General features: G+C 39.3%; 2 protein-coding genes across 2 annotated transcripts in view; both read left to right on the forward strand.

The window, feature by feature from the left end:
- The window catches only part of dtnbp1b (dystrobrevin binding protein 1b), a 555,482-nt gene that overhangs the window by 381,538 nt on the left and 162,113 nt on the right, over positions 1-11,831 (forward strand). The gene's annotated exons all lie outside the window — the stretch shown is intronic.
- Positions 1-11,831, forward strand: part of atxn1a (ataxin 1a) — an 82,701-nt gene that overhangs the window by 24,548 nt on the left and 46,322 nt on the right. The window lies entirely within an intron of this gene.

Consider the following 11,831-nt stretch of genomic DNA (forward strand, 5'->3'; position numbering starts at 1 on the left):
TTCCAAGACCTTCTGGCTCATTTCAAAGTCTTTTAATATCCTAATAAGAAATAATCTCTGGTTGGCTTTTTTTGTCAGCATTGTCCTTATAGTTCTGCTTATTATCAGTGTTGATACAATATGTTGCATTTTTCATTGCATTCTTTGCAATTTTAATATACTGACAAGACAAATAAATAAATCAGAAAAACAATATTAATAACCAAAATATACACTATTTGTTTCTTTCTTATACTCTTTAATTACCTTGTGACTCTTTACATTCATCTTGGGATCCCTTGGGGGGCACTAACCCCCAAGTTGGGAACCCTTGCACTAGTTAATGTAGCTGTGCTGGTGCTACACTCTCTTCTTTTATATAGACTTACGGAGTGTTTTGTTAGCATTATAGTTCTAATGTAGCACAGTCATAAGAAGTTGCTGTGTTTTTCTGTGGCCCAGAGAATAAACTTCTCTGGCTTATCTGAGCTTACATCCTCCTACGCTTCTCTGCTCCTTCTCCTCTCTCCCCCCTTTATGTGATTTGACTTTGGATTTTTTTGTTCTCTCTTATTTATCACTCTGGCCCTCCTACTGCACTCTCTTAACTCGGTTTTGCAGAAATATTCTCATTCAAACTGCCTTGCTTTCTGTCTCTCTCTCTCTCTCTCTCTCTACCCATTCTGTAACTGAACCCTCTTTTCCTTCTGTTTTGTATCCTCACCCTCCACTGTCCTTTATCTCCATCTCACCAGCTATGTGTTGAAGGTCCTTTCTCTCCTACAAGGGAGAAGTGAAGAGCTTACTGAGAAAAGTGAGAAAGCCAATCCCTGCATTTCATCCCATTGAACACATCTCAGACTCCTTTCCTCTATCCTTAGACTCTACTGTGACCTGTCTCCTGTGCCTCCTGCTGCTCATTGTGCCTATTGGTGTGGGAGGGGGTGTGTTTCATGACAAAGTGAGAGGAAAACGATTATACACAAACACAGCCAAAGTGCAGACTGGATCTGTGTAACAATTTCAGTGTAACGGGAAGCATTTATAGGTAATTAGTTCAACAAAATCAAAAAACTCAAAAAGAACTGTCTTCTCTCTGATATTTCTCACCCCAGTTGCAGTAAACGTGCTATTAACTAAACAGTTTGTATTAAAATTAGCCTTCAGCAAAACACAGTAATACTTGAATCACCAACAGCATCATTAGATTATGCTGTGAGGTGCTTCAGTGTGTTCGGGGACTTTCCTCACAGCTATACAAATATGTTTTGAAGTACAGACTAATTAGTTTATTAAATTCAATTTGTGCCAACTCAGAGAGGAGCAATAAGCAGGTTGGATTAAATTAAGCAGAGCTTTAGAGAGAAAGTATAAGGGAAAGGTGAGATGTAGGATGCAGATGAAACAGTTACAAAAAAGTATGTAGTGAGGTAAAAATGCTAGATACAGATTATGTTATTGGATAAGTTGATTCAACTTCTAACTGCTCTCATTTCCCTTCCTCTCTCCTCATGCCTCCCTGTCTCCTTCTTTCTTCACCCATCAGTCTTAGTGAATGGAAATTACACATTTCGCTCCTTCTTCTTTTCTGTTTCCTCTTTCTTTAGTAAATTCACTCTTGACAGTTGCCTTTCTCTGAGCAGAAAGCCTCAGAAATGAGCAGATGGAGGGCTGACAGCGTAGAAGCTCAAATAATGACGCTGGGCGGCAAGTCGTGGTGATCAGCACGTCAAAAAATGGCTGTTAATGGGCGTGCCATATACAGACTGTCAGTCATCTATAGATTGGTGGGATTCAATTTTTGTCTGGCTCCCTGTTGAGAATGTAGAGTGGGAATTCATGACATACATCACCTAAGATTCCACACGTGTGCTGAGATGTTTGACATATGCCTTATGCTGCATCCCGCATGGTTTACTGTGAGATCAGCGGTAAAATAAGCTTATGTTACTAGCTAATATTGCAAGGTGTGAATAATGAATGTGAGTTAAGGTGGTGTTAATGTGGCTGATGTGTCATGCCATGTCTTATACTCTATGAGTCAGTGTTGAGTCTAATGCAGATGTTTGGAGAAACAACAATGTAAAACAATACCTGGCATTCTTTGTTTGTACCAGCTAAATGAGTAACACTTTATTTTAAGCATTTGTACATTTTTTTATAATTTCTTCATAATTTTCAAGGACACTTCTGGGAAAGAAGAGTGTAATTTTGTACTAATCATAGGGAAAATTGACACACAGTTCTTTTTTTACATTTCAATTCCAATTAACTGCTTGTGTAGCCAAAGTGTCTTTTAGTATTTCACAGTAGGTTGACATGTTTGGCATGAGCCTTATGTTGCATCCCGCATGGTATGTTGCAGAATGTAAAATTTGTTTGCAGAAATGCATGCAGTTCTCAATATGTGGAAAACAAAGTGTTCAAGAACAGTTGAAGAATGAATATTTACAACATGCCGTCTTAAATTGAGTCTTTTTTCAGTGAAATTCATATTTTTCCTACAACTAAAACCAAATTATATAATTTTATTCAGGAACCTCCAAGGATTATAAATTTCAGACCCATATAAAAAACCAAATACCAAATTGCAGAATAAAAAAAGTTGCTGGTTTTCAGAGTATTCATTACATGATTATTATATTTATTTTTATACAAATATTTTTATTACAAAATTACAGAATTCCTTGGCTTATTTCCAAAATGGCCTTGATTTCATTATTGGAGAACTAGGCTGTGAAAATTATTTTGTATGCCAGGAGAAAGAATAAACCTATTTATGTCTTCCTGGGGAAATCTGACAGCTCTACAGTATATAGATTCAATCAATTTACAAATTTATATATATTTTTTAAACTGAAATGACACCCACCCACTCTCTCCTGGTTAGGTGCAATACAGCCTGCAGCAGCGATAATCTCAAAGATGTCAAATTACCAATTAACCCAGTGATGGAGCAGCCTTCAGATGTTCAGCAGTGCCTGGGGTATCAGTCCTTGAATTAATTATAAAGTAAACTGAATGTGTAGCTGTTTGGCATTAGACTGCATCATTTTGGTTGCAAGCTAACACCACAATAGTATGCATTGTATAGTAATTTTGAAAACTGGCGATCCTTGGCCCGTCTTTGACACCTGTTGATATTGCCAGTTTCAAATGGAATCATCATTTCATTGTTTTACCTCATTACCAGCCCAAAAATGCAACCGCAACAACTTTTTTGGGGGGAATTGTGTTGCAGGCATCAGAATTGATGTGAGTGTTTGTTCTGGACAAAGAATAAAATTGATGAGGTGTCACATCAAATAATGTGCTGCTGTATTGTTTTCAATCTAATATTTAGCACAAATGATTTATAAATCATTATATTCAGTTTTAATTTTGATTTTACATACTGCCCCAGTGTTTTCTGATTTGGGGTTGTATATACATTATTTGTTTTAGCCTGTTAAAGATTAGCAATAAAACCATTTATTCGCCAGATATACAAGAAATGTATTCAGATTTCACTGTAGAAAGAAGCCTGCTACATTCTGTGCACATTGCTGCCCTGAGAGGGCTGAGCAACCTGAGTAAACGGAGAGGTCATCGCTTCTTTGTCTTTGTGTCTGAGCTTGGATTTCCCCTTCTCTGTTTTCATGTAATAGCTGCACTCCGCTTTATTTGATCTGAGCCCCCACTTTCGTAGTAGTAAGATTGAATTGGGTTTGGAGGGTGAGGGAAACACACTCACACACGTATACACTCCCTTGAGACTGCCAACTGCAACAACAGCTGCCTTGAACAAAGACGAGAGAGAGGCATAGAGGGGCAGCAGGGAAAGTAAGATATGTTAGGACAGAGGAGGAGGTGAGAAAAGAAAGAGAAGAAGAGAAGAGGCAGCTTATGGGTGAGAGAGGAGAGTATTGGAATAAACAAAGACCAGGAAATGCATTTTAGCATGACAATATTCTCTTTTTATGTGGTAAATGACACAGAGGAGCTTTAATTAATTAAAAGTTTTGATCACCGATCCATCCGTTTTGCCCTTTAGTTTCTATCTTACTTTTCTGTCAATGCCCTCTCTTGAGACTTTCACCCCGTCCCGTTTTTGTCTTGCTGTCTTTACTTGTCATACCACCGCTCTCCACAAACACGCTCTCTGAAATGCACACACACACGCTGTGGCTGTCTCTGCACGTTAAAAAAGTAGTTAATTATCTTGCCCAGTGTTGCTGAGTTTGTTCATTCAGTTTATTTCCTGAATGACTAAGTGTAGAAGAGAGAGGCAGAGCAGAGAAGAGGCAGAGAAACGAAGCAGAGGAATGAGTGAAAAGATTCTCAAGTGGAGGTGTGGACCTGAGACCTGTCCATTGTGCATGTTCTACTGCCAACAGAATGGAATAAGAACACCATGAAGTACTTTAAAGCAACATTTTTGAAACCATGTATCAACAAGGCCATTTTATAAAATACATTGTTATGAATGTTAGAAAATAAATTAAATCCTACCTTGACATAAAAGGGGCAGCCATGTAAAAGAGACTGTACTTGAAATAGAACATCCATTTCATTTATTCATCTATTTTGACTCGTTTATCGCTGCTGGTCGCTGAGAGCTGTCAAACTAATTTCGTTGTACAACTACAATGACAAAGTATCTATCTGTCTATGTAGGTGACAAATTAAATATTTTAATAGACAGCTGTCTTGCTTTGTTTCTATGTTCATAATGGTGGAATCTGCAAAAAGTTCTTTTGCTTAGTTTTTATTGTAATCAGATTTAATTTTATCTAACAAATGAACTTAATCGTCTCATGATCTGGTTTCCATATCAAGTGATCTCAAACGGTATGTGATCCAGACCATCTCTGTGTGTGTTCTGAACAACATGTGGATCAGTGCACAGTACATACACAGCTTGTAGTAGTTTGTGTTTGTCCACCTTAACATGCTGAATGCATGTGCAAAGTGTGAAATGCCATGTGGAGCTGTACGGTACTGGCTCAAATTCAGCCATCAGCATGGAACAACATGTTGCTGTAGGTCATTTGTGCCGGAACGTTGTGTGTGTGTGTCTCTGGGCATGGCTCTGTGTATGAAAGGACGGGGATGGATGCCTGCAACTGCTTTTTTGTGGTGTGCACTGTATCTTTCTGAGAGTGACTTAATACGCCTAAACATTTCCTCATGATGCACATTCAAGAGTTAGATAAAGTGAAAAAAGTGGGTGCCATTTTGCACATAAGTATGCTTGTCTGCCTTCCGCATGATTAATCCACCATCCTTCCTAAGTCCAGTCCACTTTTACTGTGCTTTTCTTCATTTGCTCTTGATTCCGTTCTGCTCTACAGCATTAAATGATGAGTAATGATGACTGACATCATCTCTGGCGGGGCTAGTGCCTGCTAATTGGCCAGAGTGATCAAACTGCATTATAGCCTACTGAAATGTATGTTATTCCTTCAGGGTATTCCCTGTCCTCCGCCTCCACTTGTTTTACATGGTGCAACATATTGCTTATGTGTGGCATTTTTTGTTGTTGTTAGTGTTTAGGTTTTACATATTAGTGAATGCTATGTTTTTTCTCTAATTGGTTGTAAGCAAGTTTTGGAATTAGCACTTTTGAGTTATGGCTTGTGCATGTTAACTTGAAATGTGAATAACGTTAAAAGCTGTTGCTGTCGAGTCTTGACTGGTATTGTTAATTGCTATCATCTAAAATGCACCATCTCAGGATACCTCAAGGAAATTACAAACGCGCTACGGGGACATTAATATACTATTGAAATGTGTTCGGTTATTGTGCGGATGCTCTGGGTGATCGTGCAAGAAAGCAATAAAGGTTGAAAAATGAAGTTGTGCTTTAGATTTACTAAGAGTCATGAGAGACGTTTCCCTCCTCTCATCTCTCTTCCCCTCTCTGTCTGTTTTCCTCTGTCTTCTCTTTCACCGAGGCAGCTATAAGAGCCACCTTTTCAACTGAGGTAAAATGATTATAGTAATGGATGCCCCTGACTTCAACCGCTCTCTCACTGCCTCCTTCACAGTCACTACTCTGTACATTCTGTTCTGTACATTAGTGCAGCCCCAGGGATGCCCTCGCTCTCTACGGCTTAATGCAATCACACCACTGGTATAAGTGCACTGACGGGGAGAGAATTAGGAAGAGACATGAGAAAGTAGAGGAAATACAGAAGGGGGCTGGTCCTGTGGGTGGCAACTAGTAGGAGTGATCACATCAGAGGATGATAATTACCTGTAGACAAGGCTACAGGGTCATGCAAATTAGATCATTTCAGTCAAAGTACCTTTTTAGTCTCTTGGCAAGGATGTCATCTGTGCAGTTGTGTAACTACTAATTTCCTGTTACTGTTATATATTTTTTTAATTAGAATAGTTTTACAAGCTGGTACTGTACTTATGGTCCCTCTGTAGTGTACCTTAACTGATCAGTTGAAATGATTATATGAAGTACACAGCAAAATTATTTTACTTTAAATGTTATTTGGCCCACATAAGGTCACGTTAACACAGCAAAGACCAATTAGATTGGATAGAATAAAAATTTGTACTTGGTTTTTATTAAGGGACGGTTTCAGTTCAGTTTCAAATCAGACTCTTTACTGTATTTGCACATTTAAAATGATGAAACTTTTTTTTTTTAAGGAAGTGGCCTCAAAAAGTGGTTTCTGTTCTTTGATATTTTTATGAATTACATGCTTGGATGTTCTGAAATAGTCAAGCGTTCATAATGACAAACACTTTTCTCCAGAAGGAGTTGAACTCAGTTCAGCAACTTCAGCTTTTAGTGAGATGAATGGGGATGGCCTTTGTGGTACTTGGTAAGTCCTTATGCTGTGACCTATTGAGAGTTTATTGCTTTTACAACTAGGCTTTATGATAAAGTGCCGCTTTTCTCACCACCCACTCTCTTGTCTTCTCTCCATATCTCTCTGTATGTTGCTCTGCATTGTTGCCTCTTATGTTATCTTGTTCTCTTTTTCACCCCTTTGTCAACTTTCTCTTCATTTTTCACAGTCCTTATTTTCCCTCTTCACTGCACAGCTCCCCGTCGCTGACTTTGCCACACTTCCCTCTTGTCCCTCTTCTATATCCTTGTGTCTCCCCCTGTCTTTACTATGAGTTAACAGCAGTATGTCATTAAAAGCCACTGCTTTTTAGAGTTATTTATTTTATTTTCCCCTTTCTCGAGTGGTTGAGCAGACCGTGAGGGGTATTTCAAATTGACAAATGGGTTGGCAAGTCTATAAAATGCTTATGATCTGACACCAGTGCGATACCTGAGCATTTAGCTCCAATCACTGCCTCCCACCCTCTGTGATAAGTACCTGGAGAAAACCAATGAAGCTGGCACTGACAAGAGGCAGGAAGACAAATACACTTCCTATTGAAACTCTATTTCTATAGCTAGTGATAATGTACCTGCCCCGTTTTGTGGTTATACACACTCAAACAGATCATATCACATATCAGCATTACTTCTTGAGAAATGTGTCGTTGTTATCAGTAATGCTAATACCATATATCTTTGGAGATTTACTCTTTATTCACAAGAGCTGAGTTATCAGTCATCTTTAAATATAGTATAGATTTCCTCTGGGATTCTGACAGGCTGTCTAAAAAACAGACCATGATTCTTGTGCTGTATGTTGTACGGTGCATACTAAGCTTCCTTGCCATCAAACAATTGTTGATGAAATTTGTATGGCAGTGCTGATGATGGTCCCTTACCACTATCCCTGTATAACCTACACTTATGCTCCTCCATCCTTTTATGTGTGGAGAGGTGTGGGCTAATAGTCCATTGAGCTAGACTGGTTTTATGTTTCCACTTGGGGAAACGGTGAACTTAGAGCTAATGTAGTGGTGTGTGGTTTCCTCAATGGTATAACGGGCACAGGCTTTGATTTGATGATTTTAATGGAATGATGCAGTGTGATACCTTTCAAACTTGCAGCATATGTTTGTACACCCTTACAAAACTATTAATTACTATCCCTCTGCTGGAATTCCCTTTTTTTTTTTTTTTCTTGTCTAGACTTGGGTCATGGTGGCCTCCTGTCAGTTGGATGGGCCCAGGAGGCATCCTGACGTGATCCCTGAACCACCTTAACTGGGTCCTTTTGACTTGAAGGAGAAGCGGCTCTGCTCCGAGGTCCCTCTGGGTGTCTGAAATCCACACCCTATTTTTAGCAATTTGTCATTTTGAGAAAAAAAAAATACTCAAATGATTATTCAGTTACCACAATGGTTCCCCGTTCATTTTTTGTTATTTGACAAGTCAGTTGATAGACTAGATTTTAACTCTAGACTAAGCCCCTTAAGGCCAAATGTCCTTCATGTGGTGTGTCTGCAAACATAACGTATACTTCATCAGAAGCTACACAAGGATTTGCGTAGACTCTGTGCAGACGTCCACATGCAGCCCAGAATTTGAGTCTGTACTGCGACTGTGCTGCCTGCACATGTGCCAGACAAGTTGACTGGATGCTCATTTTATACACAATTATGAATGTATTGTTTATTTCCAATGCTTGGTCCTATTCTTGCAAAGCAGATTAAAAAGCATGCCTATCGGGCAAGTCAAAACCATGTGTGGGCTTTTATGTATCTGCTCACACTAAATTGCACAGTATATGCCTGCGTTCCTGTTTCTAATAATGGCCCTGCACTTGTGGTTTACAGCTAGAATAAATTACTTTGCCTCTGAAGACTTTAAGCAACAATAGATCAGTTTCACTCAGAAAAATAAATCTTCACAGTTCTTTACAGATATTCATTTCTCCTATGAATAAAAAGCTCTTTGTTGGTCTGAAGTCTCCAGGCCTTTCATGAATGCGTTTGTACAACACAGTACCTCTCAGCAATTATTCAGTGCTATAGTGCTTCACTCTGCTGGGACCTCATATTGTATTGTGATAGTCTTAGATAGGGAAAGTGCCGTACAAATCATGAAACAGCACGATGTTGTGAGCACGCCACTGTACATAACTGTGGGCTGTGTTGACCGGTGTGTGGGAGGTTACATAAACAGTGAGGGAGGAAAGGACTGCCATAATGGCACATTCATAAATCTGTGGAACAGAGCTGATGACCAGGAACAGGGCAGTAAATAAAAAGCAAGTGGAATTGGTTTCTTACTATACTGCCATGAATATAATGGTGTCTCTTAAATGTGACTGTAAAGTAAAACTTTATTTTATCTAGTTTATATTTTACTTAAATTTCTTTGTCGGCACTATGCCTTTGTTTAAGAAGACTGAAATTAATCGTGATTCTGTTGGTTGTCATCCTTAAAGTATTTTAATGATTAAGTGTAAATGGTGATGAGCACACAGCCAAGCAAAGACTTGAACCATTATTGCACTAGTGAGTTATTTACCTGCTGTAGGAGAAAGGAACACTCCCATCTTGGTTGTGCTGAGACACCACACGGTGTTCTCGCTGCGTCTCGAGAATAACCTCTGAGCTGTTGGAAGCTGCTAGCAGGTGTGTGTCTGCATGTGTGGAGGTGTGTGTTAATGTGTTTGGCAGCGTGCGTTACATAACAGGGACGCCTGCTGCTGCAGGTCACCGTGAATGACAAGAGCAGACAAACACACACTGGTAAATCATTACAAACACAAACATGCACATGCACATATCTCCATCTGGCCTATTTGATCAGCAGCCTGATGAGCTCAACTTATATGTACCCTATAAATATGATGAAATCTTTACTTATGAAATAGGAAGATTTTGCCATTTGTCATCCTCTGCGACATTGACATTTTGAGTAATGACTTTAAGGGAACAGCATGTTGTTTCCCTCCTACTGAAGTGTCTTTGTTTCATTTTTGGAGTGGATCTGCTTATTTACTGAAAGTCTTTAGCATGGTACAGCACATGCAAATCTTCAATCAAATCAAGAGAATGCATGAACAAACATACAGGGAGCAGCAAGTCAGACAAATACAGGGACATATGCAGTCCACTCACACACACACAAGGATCCCTCCGTCTGTTTTTATGTTCAGGACTATTGACCTAGAATAACAATAGTATCAGTATTTTTATATTTTTACTATATTACTAATATATACTGATATTTTACTAACATGAAGGTCATTTTTTAAGCAGTTTCAGCGATGTGTTGATTCAACTGATCATTGTGGAATGAATGCATCAGCCAGAGACTTGCTTTTGGTATTTACCCTTTATTAGGGTGGACACAATGACACCTGACCTGTCCAGGGTGTACCCCACTTCTCGCCCAATGGATTGGCTCCAGCTGACACTGGGCGGTAGAGAGGATGGATGGATGGCCAATGACACCTGTTAGTAAAGCACAAAACAATAGTCCCACAGCCACACAGTTGAATCAATAAGTCTCTAAAACAGTTTCAACAGAAACTGGACATCATCACCTTCATTAGGGTAGGATTTATTGCAGGCCTGTTGTGTTAGACTGCATTAGTCTTATATAAAGATGTAATGCAGTCCGTTTCTCATCTCTTGCCCTTCTCTCCTGTCTCTGCACCAGCCGTGTTAATGAACCTGAATGATTCCTTTAATAGAAATCAGTGTCTTCCAAGCAGCAGAGCTACACTTGGACACCCCATGTGCCCACACCCATGTTTTTACTTAAGTTGCTCCTTTTTCCAGCTATTTCACAAATCCACACACATACACACAAGCAGAGTTTATAAGTGACCCCACCACTGTGGGTGATGTGTCATCTGAAGAGGACATATGGGTCCAGTTTGGGCACTGATTCTATTCTAAACGAAGCAGGAATTTGTGAATTATTGAAACGTCTGTCCTCTTTTCTCTGCTCCGTCTCCATCTCTCTCTTCTCTCCCTCTTTTGCTCTCTCCATTCCCCTTCCTCGTACACACTCTTATCTTCCCTTGTCACTGACATCCTTTTTTATTCTCTTCTATTAAATAAGCAGTAAGGAGGGCCAAATTGATTTGTGAACCAGTAGTGTGTGTGTTTGTGTGTGTGTGTGTGTGTGTGTGTGTGATTTGAGTGATGTTGGTTACTCTAGTATTGTCCTTGGGGACAAATTTGACCCATATTACAGCCTGCTATTACTGTGTATAAAATCTCCTGTGCATTGTGACAGTCATTATTTACTGCGGTGCGCCATCCCAGCCACACCATTAGCATTTTTTTTTCCATAAGACCCCACCCTAATTTGCAAACACAAATACAGAGAGATGGATGGAGAGGGGAGTTTTAAAACTATATTTGCATTTAATTACATTACACTGGCTTCTATGCTCCATTCTGTCAATGGGATGGAATGGATAGCTTTTTGGAAAAATGTGTTATTCCTAGAAAATATATCATCAATATACTCATCAAAATCTTATCAAATGTGTCTGTATGTTTAATTTTAGAGTAAAACTTACTGTGTAGTCCAACATTATGTGTAATATACTGTATGCCAAACCACAACAGTGGCTTACACAACCCAAGCTACGTTTGAGCTCACATTTCAGTGTTCTCTCCAGGGAATCTCATTTGTTAATGTTTTTAAAAACCTGGCCACGTGTTGACTACAAGGACAGACAGAAAGATAAAGCAATCTAAGACTGAAGCCATGATTAAATTGTCACATTCATCTTACAGTAATATACACATTCACCTTGTAGTCCTCTGCTTTCTCTCCCCGTTTGTCAGACAGATTTTTGGGTAAGCATGGCGGGTGGTTGTGAGGTGGTGGACTGTCAGGCAGTTTTGTTTATATAAATTTGGTATCATTTGGTGCAAATTCAAGTGAGTGCTCGAGCGGGGTAGATGAATGTTGTGGTTGAGCATTGACAGTAACATAGTTTTATATCGTGTTGTTATGGCAGGGGGTG

Source organism: Monopterus albus, unplaced genomic scaffold (assembly GCF_001952655.1).
Source record: "Monopterus albus unplaced genomic scaffold, M_albus_1.0 scaffold34.1, whole genome shotgun sequence".
Lineage (NCBI taxonomy): Eukaryota > Metazoa > Chordata > Actinopteri > Synbranchiformes > Synbranchidae > Monopterus > Monopterus albus.